At 39.8% G+C, this 6205-nt stretch overlaps 1 pseudogene; it reads left to right on the top strand.

Annotated features, from left to right (window-relative positions):
- The first annotated feature begins 4907 nt into the window (after positions 1-4907).
- On the top strand, positions 4908-5448 carry LOC101415956 (chromobox protein homolog 3 pseudogene; annotated as a pseudogene).
- The last annotated feature ends 757 nt before the right edge of the window (positions 5449-6205 follow it).

Raw genomic sequence — 6205 nt, forward strand, 5'->3', positions numbered from 1 at the left:
GCTTTCCTGTGGATACCTCCTTGGCCTCACATCCCTTCATCTCCTCTTCCTCATGTTCAATCTGCTCCAGCCACAAAGGCCTCCTTGATGCCCCTCAAACATGACAGCCATGCTGCTGGCCCCAAGCAGCTGATATTTGTGTCCCTCTACCTGAAATCCTCATTTTCCAAATTACAGTTACCTCCTTTGTGTCTTTGCTCATATGTCACTTTCTTCATGAGATTCCTTGAAACTTCTTTAAAGCACCAGCCCAGCATCTACACTTCTTCCCCCTACATTTTTTTAAATCTAGCTACATAGTGCTCTTACAAAGTGGCTACTTCCACTTAGTTATTTGTGTAGTTTCTCCCTCTCTTCTTAGAAATAAGATCAATGGATCCCCCAGGATTTCCCCTTTCTCATAAAGCTCATTTATTTTCATGATATTAGATATTCTGTCTCTAGCTGTAACTCCCATGTCTAAATCTTAAGTAATCACTACCCTGTAATTTCTCCCTCACTTCTTAGAAATAAGATGAATTTATCCCCCAGGATTTCCCTTTTCTCATAAAGCTCACTTATTTTCACGATATTAGATATTCTGTCTCTAGCTGTAACTTCCATGTCTAAAGCTTAAGTAATCATTACCCTGTAATCTAGGCCTGTATTTTAATTCATATCAAAGAAGAATCTGAGTTTATCAGTAGACATCCATTTGGAAATATGTATCAGAAGCATTGGAATATGTCTTGGAGCTCAGGTGAGCTATCCAATCTGGAAATGTAGATGTAAAAGACATTGTCATCGAAGTGTTTGAGTTTGACGCAGGAGATTTTTTTTTTCATGGAGAAATTATAGAATGAGAGAAAAGGACTGTGGAGATATATGCACTTTAAGGAAATGATCTTAATGAAGGAGTTATGGGTATGATAAGATAGAAAGGGAGGTAACATGAAAGACAAAGAAACAGATAGTTTTAAAAAATCAGGGTATTAAACAATACAAAAAGTACTGCAAGGAGCTTTGAATGGGATGAAGGCTAAGAGATCAAGAGGCTGTTGGATTAGACAGCCGCTGGTAGGCAGTTTACTAAACCCGATGGCAGCCTTTCCTTTTCCTCCTCTTAGGACTTCCAATCAGGTCCAAACTAATTCTTCACAGCTGCAAAACAGTCAAAACATTATGTATTATTCTTTTATCCCCAGAGGGCCAGTATGTATCTCAGCATACTTTGAAACTCAAGTCACAAGACCCCTACTCAATCTATGAAGGATGGTCTCCTTTTCTATATTTTAAATAAACATTGTGTTTGAGAGGGCCATCTCAGTAGATTGTAGAGTTGGAACCCAATTACATTTGGTGTAGGCATGACTTGTCGGATGATGAGGTGAAGGTATCAAATGAAGGGGGCTCATTCAATAATTTGAATAGGAGGAGAAAGGTGAGATATTGGCTTGAAAAAGGGGCATACTGAGAAATATTAATGGTGTGGGGAGAGATAAGAATAGAGGTAAGTGATTTAATGTCTGATATGAATCAGGAGAATAGATGGTTAATAAAGAGAGATGGAATACATTAATTATGGGGATTGGTTAAAAATGAATTTCCATAGAGCTATGTGGATTATGGGATAGGGAGTTCACCAGGGATGAGTTAAATGATTGGTGTGGACCCAGGTAAGTTCAAACAGCCATTTTTTGTAATGGCTTCTTTCAGTATAATTATATTTTTGGCATGTGAATTCAGGAAGTCCAGAAGAGTGGCTAGAGAACATGATTATCTGGTGTTTCTTAAAATCAGGCATTGGTGAGAGAGGTGCAGCAGAAAACTTAAGGAAGAAGACAACTCTTAGGTCCTAGTTTAAAACAAAACTGGAAACAAGGTGAGGTGATCTTGAATTATAGAGAAACAAAGGCTAAAAATTAAATGTAGATATTGCAAAACAGTGATCTTTATTTTTTCCCTGCCTCAACTATAATGAGGCTGAGTGCCAATAATATTTGCAATTGAGAAATTAGCTTACAGTAACATTTGTTTGGTCCCTCTTTCTTCAGCATGAAAATGCCCCTGGAACCTCATATATAGTCTGCCCAAGGAATCATCATGGTTGAGGTTTTCCTATTGATGCCTGGACTTAGCTCCATCTGACCCTGTTCAGTTCTGGGGTTTAAAGGGATAATTGTCATGTTTATGGACTCCAGGAAGAGATTTTCAATATTGATCCTTTCCTGTCATCAACTTGATTTTTGAAATAGCCACCATTACTTAAATTCTATTTCCACACTGCTCTAGTCTAACGAGCTGCAGCTGTGGATGACCATGCACAAGGTGGCATCTGCTCATGCTGCCCTCTCCTCAGGCCTTGCTTTCAGCTTCTGGCTTCAGCAGCTGCTCTCAACTTCTGTGTTCTGTTGATTTCAGCTTCCAGCTCCTGCGACCTTTCCTCTTTACTTCCAGTCATTTCTACTCAGCTTCTGGGAGTTTTTCTCTGTGTCTCTTCCTGTTTCTCCTGTTTGTATAGGACTCTGATAAGAGAATTGGGACCCACTGTGGGTCACACAATCTAATCAAAGGCCCTTACCTGAATTAATTTCATTAAAAGGCCCCACATACAATAGGTTTACAGGAATGGATTAGTGCTAAGGACAGGATTTTCTGGAGCCCACCCAGCTTCAAACTGTCACTGGTATCATGAAAAAAAATGTGGCAACATGCATTTGAATGGGTGAGAACTGAAGATCAAAGAGACCATTTGGGGGTTTTAAAATTAATATTAATACAAATAATATTTGCTATTGGAGATTTGTATTTGATACTGTATCATAGAGATAAAATTCCATTACTTGTCAAGAGTGGACTTTCTTGATAATCAGACTCATCCCTAAGCCAGTCTGTTTCCTCCACTTCTTAATCCATGTCTGATCTACTTCCTCATTAAACTAAAAGCAAGCCAAACAAAATCTCATCTCCTCTGTTTAAATTTTCTTCCTTAGATTTCATTTGTGTATATTTCCTCATCCCTCTATCTACATTCTAAAGTGTGTTATTCCCATGCCTCCATCCTCTCATGAATTCTATTTGCTGTACGTGTCTCATGGGACAGGATTATTAAGAATCTGATTTTTCTTCTATAGCATCCTTTCCACGCCCATGCATAAAGAAGTTCTGAATAATCTTTTAGGTACTTCTGCTCTCAGAAAACAACCATTTCAACAACTACTAGAATTATATTAAAAAGAGAATATCATCAAACAAAATAAAAGGATGGTATATGGAATCCTGTATTTTATGCTTGATTGTACTGTAAACCCACAAATTTTCTATTAAAAGCAAAGAAAGAAAACTTTTTAAAAAGCCCCATTTTTAAGACTCTGGTCCAAAGGACAATGGAATTTGCTGCATGATAATTCCAGTTAAAAGCTTCCTGGAGCTCAGAAGAATTAATTTTTATGCACGCTCCCTCCCTTTATGTGAAAAGTAAACATGGGATTGTGGGAGAATGCTAAAAGCATCAGGATGATACATTCCCTGTGGAAAGCAGAGAAGGGATAGGTGCGGTGTGTGGGCATGGATATGTAAAATGTGTGATTAGATGGAGAAGACTCTAAGTCAGAGTCCATCAGTTTGAAACTATTGACTGGAATGGACCTAGGCAGATCATGGGACAGATTTAAACCTTTGAAGAATTACAAGTTTTCCTAGGGGGAAGGATGTTGAAAAGGAATATGTGCTTGTATTCAATTCCTAGGGCTGCCCTAACAAATTACCTTAAACTTAAAGCTTAAAACAGAAACTTGTCCTCTCATGGTTTGGGAAGATGGAATTCCAAAATGGAAGTCCTGGCAGGGCCACACTCCCTTCAATGACTCTAGGGAAGGGCTTCTTCCTTGCCTCTTCCAGCCTCCAGTGGCCCCTGGTACACTTTGTCTTCTAACCTATCAAGGTGCCTGATAGAAAGACTAGGTTGCTTTAAAGAGAATATTGATAGAAAAGGGGACATTAAAGGTACTTTTGATGAAGCTTTAAAAGATGATCCTCATTATGAAGTGTCAGAGAACTTGGTGAAATTGTATTCTAATGTTGGATTGAATTTGGAAATTGTAAGCAATGAGCTTGGCTATTTAGCTGAGGAGATTTACAAGAGCAATTGTGGAAGTTGCAGCTTATAATAAAATGTGAGAGGAGGGATAACCTGAGAACTAAACTCTTAAGCACAAAGAATCCAGAAAGTGATGGTTTTGAAAATTTTGGGCTCATCCAAATAGTGTGATTTGACCCCAGGCCCAGAAGCAGCTCTACCAGGGACCTCCCTGACCTTTCAGAAAGTGATTCCCCATTGGGCAGGTCTCCATGTGAGAGCTTAACTGAACAACTCTTTCCTAAAGAGGATGTGGCTGAACCTGGATCCAGCTATCCATTTTAGTGGATGTCAGGGTTGAAAATGCAGTTATCCAGGAAAGGTCTGTGGAAGGTTCTATTGCCTGATGGTTTGGAGTTGATTGAACTGCATTCAAAGCCCATAAGGTTTTTGTGATATTTGGATGAACTGAAGCAATGTCTGAAAGAGACAGTGAAGAGATGAATTGAGAGAAGAATTCCTATCTCAACTTCAGCTGCCAGCTTCTTCTGGGGAATTCACTGGGACCTTCATGTGGAAAGGATGATATTATTCTCAAACAATGTAGTCCTTAAACCAGCTTTCAGTTCTTTCTTGCTGTTTCCATTTGGGTTAAAACAAAATAAAAAAATAGAGGGTACATGAAAATATTTGGCCTTTCCCTTCCCTGGGGGCCCCTAGCACCACTACCCAGCCATCCCCCCTTGGAAGTGGCTTGACCAGGAGGGAGGCAGGGCCAGAGGTTCTGTAAAACTGGGACCAGAGCAGCACGGAGGCAGTGAATAATAGCTCTTCAAATCTGCAATAAAAAATGGCCTTCAACAAACTTGCATTGCAGAAAATGGGAAAGAATAGAATGGAAAGAGTGAAAATGTTGAAGAGGCAAAGCCTGAAGAATTTGTGGTAGAAAGACCTGTAGTGAATGGGAAGGTGGAGTATTTCCTGAAGTGGAAGAGATTTACAGATGTTGACAATGCTTGGGGGACTGAAGAAAATTTTGTTTGCCCAGGGTTTACTGAAGCATTTCATAAGTCTCAAAAAGCTGTGAAAGAAAAAGATGTAGAAAAGAAAATCTTTGTCTGACTGTCAATCTGATGACAATAAATCGAAGAATAGAAGAGATGCTGCTGACAAGCAGAGGCTCTGCTGGAGGTCTCGACTCTGAATGCATGATGGGGGCCAGAGACAGCGTGGACAGCTAATGTTTCTTACTAAACGTGAAGACGCATGAGGCAGGCAGGGTGCCAGCAAAAGAGGTAAATGTGAAGTGTCCTCAAATTGCAATTGCTTTTTTTTACTATTTAACACTTTTTAAAATTAAAGTTTATAGATCACAAGGAACGTTACATTAATAAACATAAGAGGTTCCCATATAATCCACTCCCCACCCCCACCCCCATCATTTTTGTAAATTGTACTTTTTGAAGATATATACATCTCAAAAAATGTTACATTAAAAAACATAAGAGTTTCCCATATACCCTCCAACTCCCCACCCCAGTCATCCCACACCAACAACCTCCCCCATCATTGTGCAACACTCATCGCACTCAGTGAATATATTTTGGCACACTGCTGCACCACATGGATAAGAGTTTACCCTGTAGTTCACACTCACATACATTCAGTGGGTTATGGCAGGATATATAAAGTCCAGCATCTGACTCTGCAATATCATTTAGGACAACTCAAAGTCCCAAAAATGCTCCACATCACATCTCTTCTTCCCTCTCCCTGCCCTCAACAAACTACTGTGGCCACTTTCTCCTCCTCAATGCTACAATTTCCTCTATTACTAGTCACAATAATTTTATAGTAAAATATCAGTAGTTCCTCTCTAATCCATATTTTATTCCTCCATTCTGTGGACAGTGGGATGGTGATGTTTACTCCACCTCTAGATCAATTGGGGGCTTAGATTCCTCATAGATGATGGAAACAATTTTTCTGCTTGCAGTTGTAGGCACTCTAGATTCCCTGGTATTGTGGTTGACCATCTTCACCTCACTGTTAGCTGACATGGGTCAGTCCAACGAACCAGAGTGTAGGAGTTGCAACTCTGCTGAGGCTCAGGGCCCAGTTGCCACATGGGCAGTCCAGAATTCAAGT

This window comes from Dasypus novemcinctus, chromosome 22 (genome assembly GCF_030445035.2).
Source record: "Dasypus novemcinctus isolate mDasNov1 chromosome 22, mDasNov1.1.hap2, whole genome shotgun sequence".
Classification (NCBI taxonomy): domain Eukaryota; kingdom Metazoa; phylum Chordata; class Mammalia; order Cingulata; family Dasypodidae; genus Dasypus; species Dasypus novemcinctus.